At 49.0% G+C, this 25,493-nt stretch overlaps 1 protein-coding gene across 1 annotated transcript in view; it reads left to right on the forward strand.

The window, feature by feature from the left end:
- The window catches only part of LOC147703774 (polymerase delta-interacting protein 2-like), a 216,114-nt gene that overhangs the window by 17,262 nt on the left and 173,359 nt on the right, over positions 1-25,493 (forward strand). The window lies entirely within an intron of this gene.

Raw genomic sequence — 25,493 nt, forward strand, 5'->3', positions numbered from 1 at the left:
TAGAATCACCGGCAGACAAAAGATGACAGCCCTGATCAATCACCAGAGTTGAAGAGAGGACATGTCTTGAGAAACCGTATTCGCGACTTTTAAAAGCCAAATTATATATGACCTACGTTTCTCACTAGGAGAAGTCCCCATGGACCAGGGACTCGAGAGTTCCAACAACAGTACGATCATCAGCTTGCTGCTGTGATCCAGCTTCAACCATCAGGGCAATTCCGGGCAAGCAAATTATTGTACCGGACCCTCTGAGGGAACACAGACCTTTCCCAGACCCAGACCCAGACCCAGGGTGAGCGAGGGTTCACCAATCGAAGATGGCTTCTTTCTATTACATTTGTTCTCTCAGTTTAAGTTGGTGGGGCAAGCCAAGGAACACCATTCAAAGAGGGCCACTCCCCATTGTGTGTATAGTCCTCTTTCTGTTCTTGTTAGTTTTGGCGTCGGCCATTTTGGTCAACAGGGAGAAATGATTGTGTGCTGGGCAAAGGAAAAGCCCGAAAATGTCCCCAGAGTTTTTCACCTTCAGTGTCCAATGCTGAGTGGGTCATTCTCACAAAACAAATGGCAATATCCAGGGTCCTGTTAGCGCCACCCAGGACATCCATGCTGTGCCATTCACCATGCAGACCAGTCAAGTTTTCTGTCTCGTAGCAGTCCAAATATGGGGAGAGGAGCCAAGGGGATCCCAGCAGCAGCAGGCACTCCATGCATGCCACGGCAGACCCTGGTGAGCTTCACCCTTGTGGACTGCCAGGTGGCCTCCGCTCAATGGCACTCTCTAGGTCGCTGCACTCTCTACGTCGCTCACTGGGAGATCTCTCCTCATGCGCTATGATCTCCCTTGAGGAGTGCTCCAATAAGGGGCCAAAACAGGGAAATGGTGAGAGGATGCTGCCAGCTGATCTCGATGCGACCGCATGGATCCTCGACAAGTACGATAACCAGTTACTTTTATGTGAATCTTCCTTATGGTAAGAGGGCCAGTTAAATTCTTCGAGTCAGTGGTGAAAGATGAGCTGCGGAAGGGCAAGACTGAGCTGATATTTCCAATAAAAGTATCCCAAAGCCTAAGAGATCTGTCTAAGAGCTCTGTCCGGTGCCCCTCTTGCCGGTCCTAGGATGCTTTTTTCCAGTCCAGGGAGGATCTGGCCTGGCAGTTCGGGCTGGACTGTTCCCTTTGGGCACAGGGTCAAGACTGATTGCATATGGCTGGGTTCAAAGTGGAATGGCATGGTGAGCGAAAAAACGATGGATTTAGGCCCAAATCTCTGTACTGGGGTGAATGTATGACATTGTTCTGCAGTCTGTCCGTCAAGTGTGTGTGTGTCAGCCAGCCAGCCAGCCAGCCAGCCAGCCAGCGAAGGGAACTCTAAGGAAGAGTGTATGTACATTTATTTTACTGGTGGTCACCAGTAGGTAGTTATAGTTAGGACCTGGTTTCCATAGGAAAAGCGTTTTTTACTTGCCTATATCTTTGCCACCGGTTGACGAATCTTCACAAAATTGTCCAACTCTATTGTCATTATAAGCCTTGTTCTGCAAGGCAAGTTTTGGGGTGATCCGTCAAGCGGGAGCCAAGGAAAAGGGGGCTAATAAAGTGTTTTCCCATCTTAATTCCAGTAGGATGAACCTACAGCCCGAACAGCTGGACACAATGACACCACATTTGGCAGAAAGGTGTATGTTTTTTCTCTGATCACTTGAATACAGATTGAACACTGTGTCCAATAAGGGTTTCCCATATATCTGTGGTTAATTGTTTATGTAATGTAGGCTACTGGTGAAGTGCATGGTACAGAGTCAAGCATGCACACAGCCCATGCTTGTCACATCAAAGGGAGTTGTATCCTCGATGGCATTAATTATGGTTCATATTATTCTAATGCCTCTAATGCCATACCAGTTTATAGAGAGATGTTTGCAAAAGAAGCTTGGATGGTGTCATCAGTGATGTCCCCTGTGATGTCATCAGTGATGTCATTTGAGATATCGGTCATGTCATGAATTATGTTATAAAACATGGTATGAGTGATGTAATATGTGAGGTCAAAAGCAGCGCATGGCGGGTCACAAGTTATAGTTACCTCTGCTAACTATAACCGGTGAGCTTCTGTGGTTTAGTTCAAAATGTCAATGTTGTCACTGACATTCACCTAACTATATTGTTATTTTAACCTTTTTATTTATGTATTTATTTAAAAGGTTTTATATAGAGCAGAGCTGCTGGACCTAAGAGTATCAGAGCGCTTTACAAAGTAGGTCAACATATCTGAATAAGAATAATAATGTGCATAATATTCACCTGGGATTAAACCTAGCATTCAAAGGAGCGATGAGGAGAAAGAAACCGAGAGCTCACTAAGGGAACGTTGAATGTTGAAATTTAATAGAGAGATGGGCGTGTAGAGAGGGGGAGGGAGAATAAGAGGAGAGGGAGAGGGATGGGTATAGGAGTGAAACAAGAAAGGGAAAAAAAGAGTGAGCAGAGTCGAGATCGGTAACATTAGGTACCCCAATATTTTTTGAGAAGAAGTGTTTTTAGTCTTTTTTTGAAGGGTAAGAGGGGTTGCAGCGAAGATCTTTGGGGAGAGAGTTCCAAATCGAAGGAGCATAACCAGAGAATGCACGGGATTGGGTCTTTTTGCATTTGAGTCTTGGAGGGATCAGGACAAGTGAGTTAGTGCTTCTCAGGGACCTGGAGCACCCTGCTTTTTGTAATTTGATGGAAAGGTAAGAGGGAGTGTTTTGGTGAAGCACTTGGTGAGTAATGCAGGCAATCTTGTAGATGGATCGGCCTTTTATTGGGAGCCAGTTGAGATTTTTAAGGACTGGGGAGATGTGATCAAATCTTTTACAGTAAGAAATAAGTCTTGCAGCTAGGTTGAGAACAGATTTGATCGGAGCCAGATGGATTTTAGGAGTGCCAGCAAGTGTGGCGTTACCATAGTCAATCCTGGAAAGGACAAGTGATTGGACAACGATTTTAAAATCATCAGCTGGAATAAAAGGTTTACATTTTTTGAGGTGGTGTAGGGTGAAAAGAGCACTTTTGGCTGCATTTTTATTGTGGGGGATGAGGGTAAGATTCTGATTGATGCTGATGCCTAGGAATTTGACAGAATTAGAGGTGGAGAGGGAGCAGTTATGAGCTTTGATGTCATTGATCCAGAGTTGAATGGGAAGGGAATTGTTTTTGGGGGAGAAAATGATGATTTCATTTTTTTTTTAGTATTCAGTTTGAGATGATTAAGATGGAACCAGGATTGGACTCTATTCAGGGTATGGTTGAGGTGAAGGGTGTTGTTGTGGGATTTGATCTTGTAGTATAGTTGAGTATCATCGGCGTAGAGGTGGTAGCTGATTTTAGCTTGTTTGAGAATGAGGGTGAGTGGTTCCATGAAAAGGTAGAACAGGGTTGAGGAGAGGATAGAACCTTGTGGGACACCAAGTGAGACAGGTTGGGGTTTAGAGAGGCAGTGACTAAGTTTAATTTGTTGAGATCTATTTTGAAGGAACGAGGAGAACCATTTGAATACAGTGCTTTCAAAACCAAAGCGATCTTTGAGAGTGTTAAGAAGGGTGGGATGGTGGACAGTGTCAAATGCAGCCGAGAGGTCAAGGAGGATATGTATTGAGGATTCTTCTTTGTCTAGAGAGCAATGAATGTCCTCTGTAATATTGAGCATAGCAATTTCGGTACTGCATCCCTTTCGAAAACCAGATTGGAAGGCGTCAAGGAGATTGAAGGAGATGATATGGTTATCTAATTGTGATAGGACACATTTTTAAGGGCTTTGGAGAGGAAGGGAAGGGAAGGGAAGGTTAGAGATGGGGCGTAAATTGTTAAGGTCATTAGGGTCAGCAGAGGTATTTTTAGGAACGGGGGAGATTTGACCTAGCTGAAGGGAGGCGGGGACGCAGCCAGTGGAAAGAGAGGAGTTGCTGATATTGGTCCATATTGGGGCAATGGTGTTTTTGAGTTCTTGAACCAAGTGGGCGTGAAGAGGATCTTTGGAGTGAGAGGATGGTTTGAGTTTAGAGATAATGTTGATGATAGTGTTTTCTGATACTAGACTAAATTCACTCCATGAAGCATTGTTTTTAGCAAGGTGATCCATAGAAGTGGAGTCAAGCTGGGGAGACCAGGGAGGGGTTGAGAGGGATCGTGATGAGGGGGAAAGGAGGACAGATGTGTATTAGGAATGTTAGGGAGGGTGTGTTCGTTAAGGGGATGTTGGAGTGAGAGAGGGGGGAAGAGAAGGATAGTTTGATCTTGTTAACTTTATTCGAAAAGAAGCTGGCAATTTCTTTGCATCTTTCAACAGAGGCCAAAATTTTAGGAGGGCAAGAGGAAGTTTTTTTTTAAAAAAAAAACTTTATTGTGCAAAAAAAATAGCATTACAAGTATGGGTCTACAACCACAGGGGCCGGCCGCTAAGACATGTGAGGCAATTTATGTAATTCACAAAGCAGCGACCGCTCTTCTGTGGTCCAACTTAACACAGGATACCTTTTCGGCAACACAGGATGTAGGCAGGATATAGAAATGTTTTATTTTTTAAAAGAAGAACAAGGAAGAAAACAAAGGAAAGAGACTCAAGGCGAGAGACGTTATAGACAATGTCAAGCTCCAATGGGGGGGACCCACCGTACAAAATAACGAATCAGGAGGGCATGAAAAATAATCGGGAAGGGGGAGGCAGTGGGGAAGTTAGACATTAGGAGAAAAGGAATAAATCGTTCCAGGAACCTCAGGATCAGGGGGAGGGTGGAATGTCCAAAGTGTCTTCGAGGGGAGGTGTGCAAATGTTCCCTCGGTAGGCGTTCCACTGACCCCAGATTTTGCTCCACGCCCTGGGCTTGCCCCTAGTCAGATACACAGTCTTCTCTCTAAACATACACCAGTCCATATTCTCCTTCCATGCCGACACAGCGGGGGGCCGTGGGGAACCCCACAACTGCGCAATATCTCTTTTTGCAATCATGTTCCCCAGAGCCGCCCACCGGGCCTGGGCAATGTTATAATCATTCGGCTCCCACACATTCAACAGACATCTACGAGCCTCAGGCAGCAGAGCGACCCCGGTAACACACTCCATGACCGCATGTACCCGCTGCCAATACGCCGCCACCTCCCGGCACTCCCAGAGGATGTGGAGAAAGGTAGCACTCATACCACATCCACGCTTACACAACCCATCCAGGGAAAAACCCATCGCGACCAAACGGGGAACCGTAACACATACACGGTGGAGGATCTTGAGCTGGATTAGACGGAGACGGGCCGGGATGGCGACTTCTTTTGGGGAGGATAAGGCGGCCTGCCCGTCCTCGTCGTCCAACTCCAACCCGTCTCCAGACCAGACCTCTCTGAGACGCACAAGAAGGTCTGCCCGATTGATTAGTTTCTTATAAATCAAGGAGATTGTACTATCGGACAGATGACCATCAAGTATACGATCCTCTAGTGGAGATGACTCAGGAACCGAATCACCCCGCTGTGAAGACAGACAGCAAAGCGTGGCGAACCTGTACATACCTGAAGAACTCTTGTTCCCCCAACTCGTACTCACTTTGAATCATCGCAAAGGTCTTCACCGCTCCCTTCACCCAAAGATCACCCACTCTGCTGATACCAATGATGTCCCAGTTCTCAAAACCTTTCGTTGTCCAGAGGCATCCCAATTGTTCCGATGCATACACTGGGGTCGCTTGCGTCAATCGATCATTCCATCCCATAGCCTCATTTGCATCTTTCCACACACGCACCGCAACCTTAGTGGGTCCCGTGAGGTTCCTCTCCGTGGTCCGAGAGTAGAGTGCTCTATTGAAGTTACCGCCAGGCAACTGATGTTTGTCCATCTCGAATGCAGGAGCCGGACCGGGTTCATACATAGCATGGTTGATGGCGGACAACTGAGAGGCCCAGTAATATCTCCTAATGTCCGGGAGCGCGATGCCCCCGTCATACCAGGGGAGAGTGAGTTTCGCAAGGGCGATGCGAGCACGACCGTCCCAAACGAGCCTCCTCTGCAAACCTTCCACTTCCCGAAAGTACGCCGCCGGAATAGCGTCAAAAGAATGTTGAAGCGCATAGAGAAAGCGAGGCAGAGACATCATTTTAAAGAGTGCCGCTCGACCGAGTGGCGACAACGGCAGTTTACGCCACCGAGCCACGTCCACCTTCAGTCGTCGGAGAGGAGGGAGGAGATTGTGCTCGTAGCGGGCAACCGGATTCAACGATATATAGTCTCCCAAGTACTTGAAGCCTAATTGCGAGATTTGAATGGGAAACCTACTCGGCAAAGGGGGAAGGCCGCCCGAGATGACATACACACACGATTTGGACCAATTGATGATCAGGCCGGAGTTCTTGCCAAAAGAAGTAAGAACATCAAACAGGACGTTAAGAGATTTACGAGGGGAGCTAAGGTATAAAAGGATATCATCGGCGTACAACGAAACATGATCTTCAAAATCGGGGGACCACTGAATGCCCTTGATCGACGGCTCCCAGCGGAGCCAGGCTGCGAGCGGTTCGAGAGCAAGAGCAAAGAGCAAGGGGGACAGCGGGCATCCCTGCCGTGTACCCCTCCCGACAGCAAAGGGCCGGGGGACACTGCCATTGACGACGACCTGAGCCAACGGATCCGAATACAAAAGTCTAACCCAACTAATAAAGTCTGCACCGAAACCAAACTTCGCCAGAGTGGCCCAAAGATATGGCCATTCAATCGTATCAAAGGCCATTGTGGCGTCCAAGGAAGCCAAGATGGCTGGTTCCGATAGAGACTCCGCCCTAGCGAGAACACCGTGTAGACGCCGCAAGTTGAGAGCAGTGTTTCGGTGCGTAATGAAACCGGATTGGTCCGGGTGGATCAGGTCACAAATTACAGTGAGCAAACGATTGGCAAGGACCTTGGCAAGGATCTTAGGCTCGGCATTCAGTAGGGAAATAGGCCGATACGACGCACAGCGATCACGAGGCTTGCCCTCCTTAGGGATCACAACTATAGTAGCCAAACGCTGATCACAAGGGAGGACGCCAAGCTCACGTGACTCCCTGAACATTGCGCGAAGGTAGGGCGCAATTTTGTCCGGGCGCAGTTTATACAGTTCGACAGGGAGGCCATTAGGGCCCATGGCGTTACCAGAACGGAGGGAACGGATCGCGGTAGCAATTTCATCAACCGACAACGGGGCCTCCATGTGCTCTTGGTCCTCCTCAGACAGACAAGGCAAAGCAATGTCCCTTAGCAGTAAACAAGAGTCATCTTCATCTCTGTCGGACACCAGGGAGTAAACCACACAAAAATAGTCGGCAAAGCATTCCACAATCTCGCCAGGGTCAGTCACGCACACACCATCCGAAGTCTGTATCACGGGAACCACACGATTAGCTCTTTCCTTTCTATCAAGCCATGCAATCAATTTGCCCGCCTTATCACTAACATCGTACACTCTACCCTGCTGTTCCCTGAACATTGTCTTGGCGGCATCCGTAACATTGGATTTATAATCAAATTGCTTCAAACTAAGGGCGTGGAGTTTCTCCCGGGTGATGCCTAATTCCAGGTCGGCCTCCAGCTCAAGTATTTCTGCCTCCAGACTCTCAACCTCCATATTCCGGGCCCTCCTGGACTCAGCTATTAAGGATAGAGCCTGGCCACGAATGACAGTTTTGAAGGCCTCCCACAGGGACACAGAGGACGAGACAGACCCCTCATTTTCCAGCAAGTAAGAATCTAGGGACTTTATCAGGCTACTATGGGTCTTGGGGTTACGCAAATACCATGGGTTGATTGGGGCAATCCGCCCCGCGGCGTGTCCCCGTGTCAAAACTAAGCCACAAAGGAGAATGATCAGGAATGCCTCGGGCCAAATGTCTGATCTCCCTGACATAGGAAGACTGGACCGCGGGCATAAGGACATAATCGAGCCTGGATAGACTACCATGGGCCCTGGAATGAAAGGTGTACTGACATTGCGTCGGGTGCAATAACCGCCAGCAGTCCACCAGGCCAAAAGTGTCAATGAACCCACCGAGCCAAGATTGGGAAGTGGGAAGCGTCCTGGGAGGGTGGCGGTCCAAACTGCCTGAAAGCACAGAATTAACATCCCCACCCACAAGAAGGAGACTGTCAGGGAGGCCCAGCATCATCCGGCCAACATCAGAGAAAGTAGAGGTCTGGAGACCCGGGGGAATGTATACTGTAACCAAGGAAAGAGTTTTACCCTCCCACCTACCGGTGATAGCGGCGTAGCGCCCTCTGTCATCAAGGATAACATTATCTATCTTGATGGGGAGAGAAGACCGGATCAAGATACCAACCCCTCTAGAACCAGTAGTGAACCCCGAGTGAGCAACCAGTCGGTAACCCCACCTGTTTAAAGCATGACACATATTTCCCACCAAATGCGTTTCCTGCAAGAGTACCACATCAAAAAACAAACGACGCAAATATTGCAACACAACACCCCATTTGATACGATCCCCCAATCCATTGACGTTCCATGATACCAACCTCAACCCACTACCCCCCATCCCCACAAGTAAAGCATAGGTCACCCCACAAAGAGCCGGATACCTGAAGCAAGGAAAAGACCAATTTGTCGCCTTGAGAAGAAAAAACACACGCCCAAACACCCCATCCCACCCCCCAACCAACACCCGTTACAACTCCCCCCTCCCTGCACCCCTGCAATAGACCAGAAAGCCACCCCAACATGCAGTGTGCCTGTCGCCCTAAGAACCCCACTCTACAAAAAGACCCCGGAGGAGGAAAGAGGCCCGTCGCCACCCGCCACCCAGACGTGGACCGCAATGAAACATATTAGAAAAAGAAATAGAACCCAGCTGAGAAAAGTCTAATGTTCGGAGGTTAGGGACCAAAAAAGTCACTTCCGCGTAGGCTCACCACCTTCGGCACCGCCTGGGTGCTCCGTCCGATCACCTCGGCCAGGTAGGGTGTCCAGGCAGTCATTTACATTGTCCGGCCGATCAAAAAAGAAAGTACGCTCCTCATACTCCACTCAAAGCCTTGTGGGGAAAAAACATCGCATACTTCATACCAAGGTCCCGAAGACGTTGTTTTACCCCCTGGAAGGCCATTCGTTGTCTCTGGACATGTTGTGTAAAGTCCGGGAAGAAGTTGACAGAGGAGTTCTCGAAGTTTACCGGGCCATGTACTCTCGAAGCCTGCAAGATCGCATCTCGATCTCTGAAGTGGAAAAGTTTCGCAATGATGGGCCGCGGAGGAGCGCCCATCATTGCGATCGTGTTTCCACCCGGCACACGATGTGCACGCTCCACTGCAAAAAACTTGCTGAGTCCAGAGGGAGAAAGATGTTTCAGGACAAGATCCTCGACCAGGAGATCTACCGAGTGGGGCTCGGGATTTTCTGCCACACCCATGACACAAATGTTGTTGCGTCGCGCCCTGTTCTCAAACTTCTCAAGCCGATGGGACATCAAGTCATTGACAGATTTCAAGTTACCAACTTCTGTCTGAAGTTCCGACACGTCGGTCGTGAGGCTGGAAGTCTTCAGATCCAATGACTTCACTTTCTCATTGGTCTTGGACAGGTCGGCCCTGATCAGGGTGACATCGATGGCGACCGTGTCGATTTTACAAGCGAGTGCCTCATATTGCTGACCAATGGTCTCCCTCATATTGAAGATGGCGCCCATGATGTCCTGAAGGGACAGATCAACAGGGGCGGATGGGTCATCTTTGGCATCTTCTGTGGTACGACTAGAGAGTCCAGGGGATCCTTTGGGCTGAGTGTAGCGATCAATGACATTTGTCTGGACCAGTCCCCAACGAAGAGGTGCCTTTTTCTTCCGCTTCTCAGCGTCACCCTTACCAGCCATGTTGTCACCCTTACCAGCCATGTTGGAAGATGCGTCCCAGAGGGGCCCGCGAGACCTGGTGAAAATGGCCGCCTTCAGGCCGAGCACCAATAGACCACAAAAGCTGACTCGTATTGCCAAAACAAAAGTACAAAAAATGATCCGAACGGCTTCAGAGTCAAGGCAGTGGTTGCATTAGATGGAGGCTGGAATGGATCCAAGCCGAGGGATACGGTCTCACAATCAAACCGTGTCGGGATCCAGAAATGAAACCGAAAGTGGTGATGGGGCAACTGAGGAGACCCCACTGCCGTTGTTGTTCGATTCCGTCCTGGATCCAAGAGTCGCCCAGTCCCCGGCTCGCCACCCTGTGGGCCCAAGAAGTTCAGATCGACGCAGTTTCGTTTGCCCAAGTCCGATTTAAGATCTGAAAAGAGTTATGAAGTCAGCCGAGGTTCATCTCAAAGAATCCGTCCAGGAATTCAGGATAACTTCCGGATAGATTGCGAAGGGTGGCGAGGGTCCGGGGAGCCCTGTGCTCACGCAACCATCTTGGATGCGTGCTAAGCTCCTCCTCGGCAAGGTCGGAAGTTTGTTCTTTGACGATGTTAAAGAGTTCCCTGGGACGATTTCTAGCCTGGTCAAGTTGTGACCGGAGAAAGGAGGCTTTCTCATTGAAGATATGTTTTTTGTATTGGTTTCAGGAGCGCTAGATTATTAGGGGTGGGATGATTTCTCCAGGCACGTTCTGATTGTCTGAGGGCCCGTCTTTCATTGTTGAGTTCGGCATTGAACCAGGATTTGGGAGGGATTTTTTTTGTTGTTTGATTGGGGCAATTTGGTTGAGGGCTTCAAGAATAGAATTGTAATGTTTGGTTAGGTCGTTGGTGCTGTGAGAGGGGGGAGAAGTAAGCGAGTTTTAATTGTGGATTCCAATTCATCGGGTGGAATAAGGTGAAGGTTGTGAGTGAGTTTCATGGGTAGATTGGCGGTAGGGGTGGGGCGATTAATGGAGCTATTCAAGGTGAAGAGGATAAGGTGGTGATCAGACCAGTCAACGGGAAGGATATTAGAGAGAGAGGCCAGATCTTTGCTAGACAAAATGGCATCGAGGGTGGCACCTTTGATATGAGTAGGGGACAGGCAGAGTTGGGTAAGGTCAGTGATGTCCATGGCGTCTTTAAAAAGGATGAAAGCTGGGTCGTCATTTATATTCCAGTGTATGTTGTAATCCCCAAGGAAGAGATTATTGGAGCAAGAAAGCGAGGCTTGAATAATAAGATCAGACATCTCTTCAGTAAAGGAGATACAGTTTCCAGGGGGGTGATAAATAGTGTGCAACCGAATGGTGGGGGGAGCCAGGAATAGTGAGATTGGCGCAAAGGTATTCAAAGGTGGAAGGGTCTTGTAGGTGGACTAGCGAGATGTTGAGTTCATCTTTAAAGATTAGGGCAAGGCCTCCTCCTATTTTATCTATCCTGTCTTTCTTAATGATGGAATAGCCTGGGGGAATGAGTAAGTGGAGGATGGGAGTGGAGTGGGCTTTGAGCCAAGTTTCAGTTAGGAACGCGATGTCAACGTTTTCACTGAGAATAGTTTCCGCAATCTCAGTAGCGTGGCAAGAGGCGGATCGGCAATTAATCAACATGCAACAGAGGGGGGTGGGGTCAGGCAGTTGTGTGGGGGAACAAGGGGGGATAGGTCTAAGTAGTTGTGGGGGTCTGGGTGATGCATGGAGAAGGGGGAGTGTGTCATTCCTAAGAGAACTGGGATAGTAGACTGACGAATATGGGGGAAATTGGGCGAGGATGGTGAGGGAGAGACAGAGGAGTTCATAGGAAAGTTAGTTCCCAAGGTCAATGGGCATGTATCGAGCTGTGGAGGGGGGGTCGTGTTGTCATTACAGGGTGGGACGATTGAGGCAGGTTCAGCGGGTATGGATGGACTTGTGTAGATACAGGGGAGGGGTAGAGTTTTGGTGTTGGTAAAAACGCTCGGCTTGTAGTTTGTGGGAGAAATAATAGGGGTGTTGATGTGCGACGATAAGGTGTATTGTGAGGGGATCGATTGGTGTCCCTGATCAGAGGAGTAGGCTTTAGCAAGTAGTGAGATATTAGTTCTGAGTGAGGAGAGTTCTAAGACGAGGGACGACAAGAGAAGTTCAACATTGAGGAGAGATTGTGTAAGAAGTGAGGATTGAAGTGGATCTTTAGTTTTTTGGAAGTTGGTGGAGTGAGACTTGTCTGGGAGGGGAATAATGTGTAGAGGAAGGGGGGGAAACCTGGGGGGGGGAGGAGGGTGGAGTTGTAAGGTGGGGAAGTAACATTTTTGGGGAGGGGGGTATACAGGAGGTAGACATAAGGAAGGAATTCGAGTTCGGCAGAGCATTAAGTGAATGGGGTGGAGGGACTGTGACGGTAGGTGTATCTGGTGTATTGTGGGTTGTAAGAGATGGCAGGGGAGTGTGAGAAGGGGGTATCGGTGGATGAGACCTGGGAGCTGTTGCGGGTGTGTGGGGGGCGGTTAGGCGAGGGGGGAGAGGGAACATTGAGTCAGAGGGAGAAGTGATATGGACATTAGAGGGAGAGAGGTGAATAGAAGGAAGTGCATTCTTGGAATGGGTCGATAAATGGGGTAAATGGTGGAGGCATCGGTAAGGAGATGTGGAAGGTGGAGGATGTAGGGGGATTGTTCAGGTGGTGGTTATAAGGGAAGGAGCGTGGAGCAGAGCATAAGGAAGTCTCGGTTAGAGAGGAAGCAAGAATAGGGGAGCGGTTGTGAGGGCAATTGGACAGTTTAGTGGAGTCATAGGGGGGAGGGAGATTCATAGGTAGAGGAGGAGGGGAGGGAGACGTGTACATTGGTAGCCTGGAAGACAAGGATGTCGTAACAGGTTATAGTGTTGAGAGCGGGGGTGGTAAGTAGTGATTGGGAATAAATAAAATGATTGGGGGAAGAGGCGTGGAAGATAGTGTGAGGAGAATTAGGGGGAGGGGAGTCAGTACTTGTACTAGTGTTGGAGGCAGGGGGGGTAGAGTGCGTTAGGGAAAGGGTAACATTATTGGGGGTAAGAGAGGAGGAAGGTAAGTCAGGGAGGGGAGATAGGGGGGTTGGAGAAACGAAGGGTGAAGAAGGAACCAGGAGTAGGGGTGAATCGGAGAGAATTGACTGGGGGCCCGGGGAGGAGATGGGAGGAGATGGGTCTAGGGGTAGAGGAGGAGAGAGGGAAGGGTTTAAGGACTGTGTGAGGGATTGGGTTATATCTTCATGATTGGTGGAAGAGGTGGTGAAAATAATGTGAGGAGAATTAGGGGGTGAGGGGAGTCATTGCTAGTAGTATTGATGGAGGCATGGGGTAAGAGTGCCGTTGTGGAAGGGTCACAGTATTGGGGGTAAGAGAGGAGGAAGGAAAATCAGGGAGAATGGATAGGGGGTAGGAGAAACCAAGGGTTATGAAGGAACTTGGAGTTGTGGTGAATCGGAGAGGAGTGACAGGGTTGCCGGGGAGGGGATGGGAGGAGATGGGTCTAGGGGTAGGGGGGAGAGAGGGAAGGGTTTAAGGAATGTGTGAGGGATTTATATAGAGCACTAAAGTGGTGTTCAAAGATGTGGAGGTGGTTTTCAGAAGCTTGGATGAGAATGTTTCCAGATTTGTAGATGGAGATATCTATTTCACCATGAAAGGAAGGAGAGGTGGTGGAGAGTTTCAGACCGTATGGGATATTGCGGGAATTAGTGATAGGGAGATGTCGGAGAAATGGGCTTTTCCATTTAGATGGGCGTTTGGTGAAGAAGATGTAGTGAGTTACATCTGCTACTAATAACTATAATAAGTGCTCGGTGTGTGTTAGCGTGCATATGTATGTATGTATGTATGTATGTGTGTGTGTGTGTGTGCATGTGTGTTAGTTGCAGTTATTTGAAACCTTAGGAAATTTACCACATGTTAAATGTGGCCCGCAAACCATGTAAATATTGTTGCCTCAATATTCTTATGCGTATTTAGACACATAAGTTTAATCATGTGTATATATACATAAAAATATGTATATTTATACTATTTGCATTTTGCTATTATGAACATAAAAATAGGAAAAAAAAACCTTCTATCCTTCCCATCACAACTCCCTCTGACTCATCCCAAACCTTCTGACTACTATGAACTCTCAAACATCCTTCTCAGCCTCTAACCTTCCCGGTACCATGCCAACCAACTAACAAGCACACATGACTATTACTCACAAAACAACTCACTACTTCCCATTTTCATATCCATTCTTATCATTCAAACCCTATCCCAGACTCTACTAAACACAAGAAATCCAGAGCATAATCCGAACACAACTAATGTACAGGAAAAAAATAATAATAATTGTACTAACCTATTACTTATTAATCTTTGGTTCCGAAGTAGCATGATGCTCACCGTAAAAAGCGCTTCATTGACTTCATGATACTCGCTGTAAAAAGTGCATCAATGGCTCATAACGAGTCATAGGTGCTAAATAATAACATTCACAGTAATGAACTTTCATTTGTGTTCGAGTGTGGTGTCTGTTTTCAAAACTCTGATGAGATCATCCATAACTCCTTGTTCTCTTCACGATGCTTCTCGCCTCTTCCCTTTATCTTTGTTGTGCTACCCCTTCTCCCCATTCTACAAATGTTTCAAATGCACTCAGTATTTCATCCCATAAATCTGCAGTTGGGTGTCTCTGTGCTCCTCGTTTTCTCAACCCACTGTGCAATGCTTTCTCCTTTGGTCCACCTCTTAACTTTGTAAAGCCATATTTCTTATGAGGGGCTATCCCTTGTCCTCCCTCTTCATTGCTATCACTCTTTCTGCTAAGACAAGAGGTCGATGTGTGACTCTGTGGCTGGCAGTTTTGGGATTGGAGTGTTGAAACAATTCCAATAAGCATGCTGCAGGAGTGTTGAGTTCTATCTTATCTAGGTGGCTTCTTGGCATATTGTGATCCTTTCCCAGTATCTGTTTGTAGTGGGGCAACTCCACACCATTTAAGAATTTCAACCATTGTAGAGGTACAGTGGAGATATTTCAGGGTTTCCATTTCCATTATCTTGCTTAGTCTTTCAGGGCTAAGTAAAGTTTGGTTCAAACAATTCAATTTGATACACTTGAACGTGGTATTCCTGGAGGTTTTTATGTGGGAAAACTGAAATAAAAAATATAAGACTTCTTTTGGCAAGGCAAAGCTGGTTTCATTCCTCTCGGCTGGGAAAACAAGTGGCCTTGCAGAGTTTACCATCTAAATTCAATCTGCATTTTGCAGACCCACACTTATATATTGCATGAAGTGCTGAGCTACATACAACTATCCATGAAGTCAATAACCGGTCTAAGAGTGCATCTAGTTAATCAAACTTTACATAACTTCACATCACCTGTGTCTTTTAAACTCAACCTTTCCTCTACATTTGCTTATTGTAAGTCTAACAAAGCTTAAGTACAATATGAACTTCACCTCAAACGTGTATGTGTGTTTATCGTTTTTCACCCAAGCCTACTTATCTGACTCTGTGTACACTTAACTGATGCTACCTTACATCTATATTCTCCAGGTCACGTTTCCATTAACTAGGAGAATGAAATACATACTTGTGCTGTGATTATAAAACTCTACAAATTTCTGGGAAATGCTATTGCCAAGGGGGCAGGTATCCCGGACTCTTGGTGAGGAGCTGAGATCTTGTCTATACATAAGAAGGGGGACCGTTCCATTCCAGGGGAATTATCGACCCATTAGCTTGATCGACTCTATACAGAAAATTGTTGCCAGGATGGTCCTGGCTAGAATTCAGAGCTGGATAGAGCTGGAGGATATATTGTCGCCCTTGCAGGCTGGGTTTAGATCTTGTATAAGTACCATCGAGCAGGTCTTCAGGTTCCTACTGATTTACTGGAAAGTAGTCAGTTTGGGTGGTGGCACTATCTGTGCCGCCTTGGTTGACCTCAAGTCAGCATTTGACCTAGTACCCAGGGACAAACTGTGGGGGGTCTTAAGAAACATGGGGATGCCCCAGGAGCTTTTGAACGTTGTAATCAAGTTACACGAGGCAAATTTTGCACAAGTCCGCTGGGGTAAGCAAGGGCAGGTTACCAATAGATTTCTAGTGTCCCGTGGTGTCAGGCAAGGGTGCGTTCTAGCGCCAACCCTGTTTTTGTTATTCATCAACAGGGTTGTGCAATATTTCTCAGCCTTTCTGACAGATGCCCCCTCTCTGGGTGGCTCGAAGTTTCCGCTACTTATGTTTGTGGATGACACCCTCCTATTATCGCAGACCCAGGTGGGCCTGCAGGCGGCCTTGAACAAATTTGAGGAATTTTGCCATGATCATGATCTGCAGGTTAAGGTAACTAAAACTAAATTTATGATCCTTACGAAAAGTAGACCTGTGGTTGGCCATGTCATGATGAACAACACAAAGTTAGAGCAGACTAATGTCATGACCTATCTGGGGATTGTTCTAGACAGCAAAATAAGTTGGAAACCCCAGATTTATACTCTATCACTCAAGTTTGCCCAGCTCTCAGGGTGCCTGGTTAAAGAACAGAGATCGTCTCAGACCAAAAGGATAGGCCCAGCTCTTAAAATCTATAATTCCAGGATAGGTTCAGCGATCCTGTACGGAGCGGACCTCTGGGGTTTTGCGGACCTTTCCCCGTTGGTCAAAGTTCCGAATAAATTCCTACGGAATATAACAGGCCTTCCCGGCTCTAGTCCCATGTTGCCACTATTAATGGATTTGGGCTGTCACTCAATAGATGAAATTGCTCGTTTTAAGCCAGTGGCCTTATGGAGGAGGATTTGGACCACCCCAAAACTGGCTCTATTTGCAAAGTCAATTTTGGATGTTAGATCTGTAATGGGTTCGGGTAACATTCCATGGTTTAAACAAGTTAGACTGCTCCTAGAGTCTATGGGTTTGGGCAATTTGTGGACTGACCCCGCTAACAACTGTTTTCCATCAAAAATAGTATTTAAAAGCCTATACTGGTCAACAGTCTGCCAGAAACACATTGGACAACTATCAGCCACTTCCCTGTCCGGTTTGTTTCTGGAGCATAAAATTGATCCATCTCTTGAAGACTATTGGGATACCATTACCAGGTCCAGCGATAGGAAACTTTACCATCAGTTGAGGGTTGGCTCTCTTCCAACTAGAATGTTCACAAAAAAATGGAAGTGCCAGGTGGCTGAATTCTGTCGCTGGTGCACTGATCGTAAGGAGTCTGTTGGCCACATTTTTTTTGAATGCCCGGCGTACGCAGCCCCTCGGGCAAAATGGCTTAAACCTATTTGCCGCAACATGGGTACAAGGGTTGGGTTGGAAGCTTTAAGGATCAATAGGACTGACACGAGTGAACCCCTTGTAATCGCTGTAGCGAAATTCTTAGGATGGGTGTGGTTCATTAGGACAAAACAGTAAGCAATGGATAGGTTTTATGTAGCCACGACCTGATCGTATTTTATGGAGTACTGATCTCATTTTATAATGTTAGTATGATGTGCCATAAGTGCATATACAACTTATTTTTATGCTTTTTAAAATTGATGTGTGTTTCTTTTTATATATGATGTATTTTATTATGGAAGCGTCTTTTATGATGAAATATTCGAAATAAAGACATATGAAATGAAAAAAATGAAAAATCTACAAAGCTTGTTTAAACTTGTGTTCCATTTAACTGAAACTTACTGATCGTACATTCTAATTTCTAGTGTACTCTCACCTATATTGTATCATCGTGAAGCTTAGTCCTGAACTGTTCTGTAACCACTTACAATTCTGCTGTGCTCTCCACTGATATCTGCTGTAGCGAGATTTCTTTGCATTTTGTTTCCTCCTTACCATTTCCCCCTCTAGTTCACATTTCAACCAGTCTCTAATCCTGCATCTGCACTTGGTGTCAAATTATATATATTGTCCTGATCATCTACTACCAATGTATGTGACATAACTGTGAACCTCCCTCCCACCTTTGTATTCCTCTTTTTACAACATGCTGTAACTAAAAGTGGCAATAAAGCCTTAAACAATCCCAACACCCAGGATGGTAGTCGGTCAAGCCTCCCTTTGAACCACTCATCTGGAGCACCTCCTTCAGCCACCATTTTCATTTGTAGACTGTACAAAGTTTGTATGTCTGCTAATTTTGTTCCACTATCTGTATCATTTATTGGAATGTAAGTACAACAAGAAGTACCTATCTTTCCGCATACTTCTCCTTCCATGGCTGTCATAAGCTCAAGTAAATAACAGTGCTGCATGATCATCATTCTCATGGCACGCAGCTCTTCCTTTATGGCGTTAAATCAATTTTTTATGGCATTATTCTTCTTCAGGAGTTGTCATCTAGTTATTTGTAACCATTGAGCAATTGCTTTAGCCTGAACAAACAGTAGAACATGTCCAAAGAACTGAGCATCATTGAACAACCTGTGTTTTTGGGGAACATCTTCCCAAGTAGCAGTGCAGTAAAACTCTGCAGCTCTTTTCTGGTAATTATGTAACAAAGAAGTTGGATGGCCATTAGGTTTTTTTTTTTGTTGTTTTGCTTTTTGACTGCATTACTGTTTTGGTACTGTATGCCATCTGACTTTCCTCGCGGTACCCTTCCGTCATGGCTCATTAAGCACCCTTACAGCACGATCACTTTCAGTTTTTCCGCCGCATCGCGCGCGCACCACTAGCGTGTTTTTTTTATTAAGTGCATCCCGGCCGCGTCACTTTCACGGCCGCGCGGCCATTAATGCTGCTACAGCTTTGAGGCATCGGCGTTCCTATGAAACCCTGTCACTGGTTCATTGTGTCTGCTGCTTCTGTGTGCAACGCTCTCTTGTCTCCAAATCCTTGCTTCTGATAATACAGAGGTTGGTGTGTGTTTATTTTTATCCCGAACGCTGCTGCACGTCGGGGTTTGCAGCCTCTGTGTGCCCTGCATGCTGTCACTGCTCGGTGCCATGGCTGATTAGTGTTTGCCTTTCTTCCAGTCAATGGCTTGCTGTCTCCTTTCCACCTCCCTTTGAATATTTTGGTGCCTCAGCAACCTGGGGGAAATCTTTCCCCCATTCATTGCGGCACGAGGCCAGGTGGAGCGGTACTATGGGAGTGACTGACTGTGGAAGGGGTCCGGGGTGGCCTTTTTAGGTTTTGACTGGCGATGCGTACTTCAGTACGCATGCGCCAAAAAACCTTTTGATGTGTGTGTGTGGGGTCGGAAATACGCCCTCTCCTCCCATTGGCTAGCTCCATAAATGGAGGCTAGCCATTGGGAGAGGGCTCCGTCCGTCAATCTCGGACCAGATTCGGGGGCGTTCCCGAGAATTTTTGGCTTTTGGCGACGTCACGCTACGTCAGCCAAAAGCCGAGAACGCCCCCGAATCTGGTCCGGCATTGAGCCGGCACCCGCCTTCCTGCTTGCGTGAGTGCTTTTTGTTTTTGCCGTGTGTGTCTGTTCCCGCTCCCCCCCCTCCGCTGTCAGTGTGTCCGTGTGTGTCTGTTCGCGCCCCCCCCTCCCTCCCCCTCCGCTGTCAGTGTGTGGCCGTTCCCGCCCCCCTCCCGCTCTCCGTGCCTTTCCGCCCCCCCCTAGCCAAAACTCGTTACAGAAACAGAATAGCGTCTTTTTTTATGTTTTGTCCGTGCGATATAATTCCAAAACATCGTTTTTCCCCTACATGCCCTCGGGAGGCTGCTCACGTTGTCACTGAATTTCATAATAATAGCTTTGAGATACAATTTGTTCCACGCCATCGAGTTAGTATGATGTTACACAGCCACATCCAAGGTGAACCCTTTTACTACACTGACCAGTGGGCCATTAATCACTCATTTGTGGGGGGAATTGTGTGAGCCATTCTAAGAGCCCCACAAGCGCTGCTGTCTGGGGAGACCACGTACTGATCGGCGAAACAGAGCTCTGAGGGCGCCACCATGGTCCTAGGCTGGCGCTGGGCCTAGGAAACAATGTGCAGATACCGGAGCCTGGTGGAACCCTGCCATGACTGTGGAGACTGACCCTCGTTGTCTATAAGGAAAGCCAGTGAGGATGGGTGGCGATAGCGTCTGGTGCCCATGAGTTTCCCTGCCCCTGTCCCGACCCATAGGAGGCCCGCACCGAAAAGGGCCATTGTGAGGTCTTGCCGCCCGTAACCTGCTGGCTCGGAACTGTGTAGGCTGCTTTGCAGATAGGACGGGGAGTGACAGAGAGCACTCCTGCACAGTAGACCTCCGAGGTGAGCCCTGCATTGGCGGACCCGTCTGGCACTGCTTTCCCCACCCCAAGACGCCTGGAAGGGGAGGCCCGACTGGAGCATGAGCGCTGCTCCCTTGGGGCGGCGAGGGCACACCAGAGACTCTCTCTATGCTGCAGGCCTTTTGATCGCAGACCTGCCTGGCTCCGATTCCTCCCCTGATGCGCTTGGGAGTGGGTGCCCTGATGGAGCACTGGGCAGCCCTGAGCCTGGGTGATTAAGACCGGGGGGCTTTCTGTGCCGAAGCAGCTGAGGAGTGCTGGCAGCCCCGCCTGTGCGCGGGGGCCTTCGCTTGCAGACCCTGTGAAGCCCAAATCAACCGCCGACTGGATGCTTCACTGTTTGAAGTGAGGAGGGGGCTCGGTGAGCTGTTTCCTCATTGAAGGAGGCCTACTACAGACTGCCACAAGAGCTTTGCCCTGTATTACCTGCAGCACAAAGAAGGCTACGGGGTCTCCCCTCTTGGACCGCATGCCCATTGACTCATCTACTAAACACAGTTGCAGGGCACCCTGCTTGGGACTTATGTTGGCACGGCTGAGACGCGCTCCCTTATCAGTTATACTCTGATCACTTTGAACAACCCCCTGGGGTGGTGCGCATGCCTGCCTCTGTCTGCACAACGGAGGGCCAGACACTGCTGTGGGTTCTGCACCTGGCCTCGAAGGACTACTGCAGGCGCTGGGTGCTCTCCACCCCCTCCACCGCTGACTGTATTGATCATCTATTGATATCCTGTGGTTTTCAGCACCCCTGGTGAAGTGGTCCTGCTGTTTGGCTCCTGCTGGCTGGGGCCCCATAATAAACCACCCGATACAGATCGGGTCTGTCGCCCCTCGACCCCTCCACTTACTGTTCCAGTCCAACAACTATCCCCCCCTCCATTGGCTCCCCGGGCTCGAAGGGCCCACTTGATGACCTCGCCTGATTCACCTGTCAGTTGCAACCAGACCACAGACAATGCTTCAAAGGAGCACTTTTCACCCTGTGCAAGTCATTCTAACCCAAGAGGCTGAATAGAGTTGCTGTCTTTCCAGCCCTGCTGGCTCACTATTGGAAAACCGGTCCCTAAGACTGCTGAGGGCCACCATAGAGTACTTCACAGGCCCGAGAGATTAATCCCACACTACGACCCGTACACACGAAAATCCGACTGCCCGTCTTAGGACCTTAGCCGAGCGCAGCAGCACCACCACCATAGGCTTGGGGCTCGGAGCCGCACCATGGTGGACCTGGGCGGCTGCCCCAGGAGACACCTCTGCGAGCCCCTGCCGCCCCCCGCCCTGCTGGGCCCTGCTGCTCCTCTGCGCCCCGTACACTCGGCGCTGCTCAGCAGCGGGCAGCGCTGGCACCATGTGAGCTTGGGGCTCGGAGCCGCACCATGGTGGACCTGGGCGGCTGCCCCAGGAGACACCTCTGCGAGCCCCTGCCGCCCCCCGCCCTGCTCTGCTGGGCCCTGCTGCTGCTCTGCGCCCCGGAGAGCTCCGCGCTGGCAGACTTCTCAGTTAAGACCCTCTCTGCTTCCCAGCCTGCCCTCTCGCAGCCTGCCCTCTCGCAGCCTGCCCTCTCGCGGCCTGCCCTCTCGCAGCCTGTCCTCTCGCAGCCTGTCCTCTCGCAGCCTGTCCTCTCGCAGCCTGTCCTCTCGCAGCCTGCCCTCTCCCTGCCTGCCCTCTCCCTGCCTGCCCTCTCCCAGCCTGCCCTCTCCCAGCCTGCCCTCTCCCAGCCTGCCCTCTCGCAGCCTGCCCTCTCGCAGCCTGCCCTCTCCCAGCCTGCCCTCTCCCAGCCTGCCCCCTCCCAGCCTGCCCCCTCCCAGCCTGCCCCCTCCCAGCCTGCCCTCTCCCAGCCTGCCCCCTCCCAGCCTGCCCTCTCCCAGCCTGCCCTCTCCCAGCCTGTCCTCTCGCAGCCTGTCCTCTCGCAGCCTGTCCTCTCGCAGCCTGCCCACTCCCAGCCTGCCCCCTCCCAGCCTGCCCCCTCCCAGCCTGCCCTCTCCCAGCCTGTCCTCTCGCAGCCTGTCCTCTCGCAGCCTGTCCTCTCGCAGCCTGTCCTCTCGCAGCCTGTCCTCTCGCAGCCTGTCCTCTCGCAGCCTGCCCCCTCCCAGCCTGCCCTCTCCCAGCCTGCCCTCTCCCAGCCTGTCCCCTCCCTGCCCTTTCCCAGCCTGTCCTCTTCCAGCCTGTCCACTTCCAGCCTGCCCTCTCCCAGCCTGTCCCTTCCATGACCTTTCCCAGCCTGTCCTCTCCCAGCTTGTCCACTTCCAGCCTGCCCTCTCCCAACCTGCCCTCTCCCAGCCTGTCCCCTCCCTGCCCTCTCCCAGCCTGTCCCCTCCCTGCCCTCTCCCAGCCTGTCCTCTCCCTGCCTGTTGTCGTGTCCCGGCGGCAGCAGGCAGCAGGCAAGAGCGTGCACTGCGTCCCCGAAGTAACAGCCCTAAAGCAAGCAAGAAGTACGCCCCCTCCCACCAATCCCTGTTAGGTAGTGGAAACTGTCCAAACTGGGGTGCAGACAGCCCCTCTCACCTTTCAGCCTGGTACCACTGCACCAGCCGCACTACTTCCCTACTGACCATTCTCCACTTCAGCCCCGTCTAAATTACAATTCCTGCTTGTGACCCTTTTGCCTGCTTGTGCTCGTTTTCGTGACCCTGTTGCCTGCTTGTGCCTCCGTGTGCCCCTGTTGCCTGCTTGTGCCTCCGTTTTCGTGCCCCTGTCGCCTGCTTGTGCCTCAGTTTTCGTGCCCCTGTCGCCTGCTTGTGCCTCCGTGTGCCCCTGTCGCCTACTTGTGCCTCCGTGTGCCCCTGTCACCTACTTGTGCCTCCGTGTGCCCCTGTTGCCTGCTTGTGCCTCCGTGTGCCCCTGTTGCCTGCTTGTGCCCCTGTTGCCTGCTTGTGCCTCCGTTTTCGTTTTCGTGCCCCTGTTGCCTGCTTGTGCCTCCGTGTGCCCCTGTTGCCTGCTTGTGCCTCCGTGTGCCCCTGTTGCCTGCTTGTGCTGTGTGGGTGTGTGTGGAAGGCTCTGTGTGGGTGTGTGGAGGGCTCTGTGTGGCTGTGTGTGTGGGGGGCTTTGTGTGGCTGTGTGTGTGTGGGGGGCTCTGTGTGGCTGTGTGTGTGGGGGGCTCTGTGTGGCTGTGTGTGCGGGGGGGGCTCGGTGTGGGTGTGTGTGTGGGGGGGCTCTGTGTGTGTTTGTGTGTGTCATTTGCTAGAGATAAAGCTAGTGGCATTGTAAATGACAATGCCATTTATTTATGTTTAAAAAAAACATAAATAAAAATGTCAAGAGCAATGCCAATAGCTCTAACTTTAACAAAGGCAAAACCATTGCATTGTAAATGCTTTTTTTGTGTGTGTCTCACACGTTTGACATTTCGTGGCACGCCAGGGTCATCCGCCACAAAGCTGCCTCGAGAGATCAGAGTGCCCGGACTCCGCCGCGAGCCGGGCCAGCTACTGCAACACTAGATCAAACAGCACGTCATTTGCATTCACATTTAAATCCATTGTTGAATTTTCTTCCATTCTTTCCCTTCAAATATCAACCATGTGTTTTATTATTTTTTATTTATTTAACGAAGTCTGCGTTGTTTTTGTACTTTTTAAAATTATTTTATTTAACACGTTTTATATTCCCTATATAAGGCTTGGGGTGGGGCTCCCCATAGGCTGATGTGAAGTCCATGTCTCAGTAAGACTCCGGGAGATTGAATGAAACAGTCATGCATGCTTTATGACAACCGGGCTGCTCCCTGCAAGCCACAGGCGTGATCAAAGCCTGCATCCTGCACCCCTTCAGAGGTGCCATCCCTTGCTGCGCAGGTGCCACTCAGCGGTGTGTGGGCTGCTTGGCTTTCTGATATTTTATCAATGGTTTCCTGCCTCAGGTCACATTTCTGACTTCTATTAGCGGATTTGATTTTTACTAGAATTTTCCTGGCCCACGCCCTCGTTTAGAGGTAACTTCCTGCCCGAGGTAAATTCCGATGAAAGACCACACAAATCTCTCTCTTGAGCCATAAATTAATCTAATGTGTCGATTTGACTGAATCCTTCCCCAGCGTCTGAATCACAAATCGATACCAAATTTGCTGCCTGGGCGGAAAACATGGTTGTGTTGAGTAATTTCATAACATTTCTAACCTGACTTTTATTTGGAAAACAGAAAATTGAGCACACGGTTGAACGGCATTGTGTGTGGGTAAACGTCAAACTGCTGGTGAGTGTGTGCACTAAGATTCTGAGGGCAGGCGCTTACACCTTTTTCCAGTATTAGGCGTTAATTTAAATCATTGGTGTATTCTGGGAATTGTAGTCTTGGTTCTGGCCAAATGAACCAGTTGGACTAACACACTTGAAAAACAATAATTGTGAGGGGAACCCCAGACTGGTTGTGTTGATGACAAGGAGTCACCCGGTACCCCCTACTTCTAATATTAGAAACATGTTCATTTTGTCTGCACCACCTTGGGTTAAGTGATGGGATGTTGCAAGACGTACCAGGGTCAGATTCCAGAGGAGGCTTTTAAATGTTCTAAGAGGTTGCTGCTTCTTAAAGGCCTCAAGGTCATTCTCGCAGGCGCCTGGGCTCATCTCCAATCCCTCTACCCTTAAATCTTTTGACTGCATTACTAGCCAGCACTCCTCTGATTAAGAATAGATTGCACCCCTTTCCTTTGGCATTATTAGGACTTAACTTAGCTGATAACACAGCTGCTCAGTTTATAAAAAAAAATTTTTTTTTTAAAGATCCTGCTTTAAAAAAGAATAACAACCACTGAATATACCTATTATTTTAAGTTATTAAAAACAAATATAGAATTTATCCAAACAGTGCTGTACTTGGTTAGATAAATAGGCACTACATGCAATGTGGCGCTGTAAAGCTCTCTCCCAAAATTGTATTTTTCAAATCCCTCAACTCCTCTGTTGCTCCCCAAACTCCTCCCTGGGATCCCCCATGGTGGTCTTTGATAGCATGGAACATTAAAGGTGTGTCTAAGCTTGAGGACAGGCTTTGAAAGGGTTATCATTTGTTGCTAGGTTAGCTGCCCTCTCAGTCTAAATGTCAAGTTGTGGGGTTTTTGTAGATTCACTATATTAGACCCATACTGCAGGGCCACATTCACCAAACAAGCATTGGCATAGCCAATAGGTCTCGCCTTTGGGACCTTAGAAGTATTTGGCCATGCAACACTTGACGTTGTTGCACCAAGGATACTGTGCTGGATAACTAAACACTTATAAGGTCCCAAAGGCGAGACCTATTGGCTATGCCAATAATGTTTTATTAGGATGAAAAACAAATCAGAACACTGTACTTGGTGTTGTGCAAATGATAAATAAGTTATCTGAAACCCGGCTCTCGCAGATTATTGTT

Source organism: Lissotriton vulgaris, chromosome 7, assembly GCF_964263255.1.
Source record: "Lissotriton vulgaris chromosome 7, aLisVul1.2, whole genome shotgun sequence".
NCBI classification, from domain to species: domain Eukaryota; kingdom Metazoa; phylum Chordata; class Amphibia; order Caudata; family Salamandridae; genus Lissotriton; species Lissotriton vulgaris.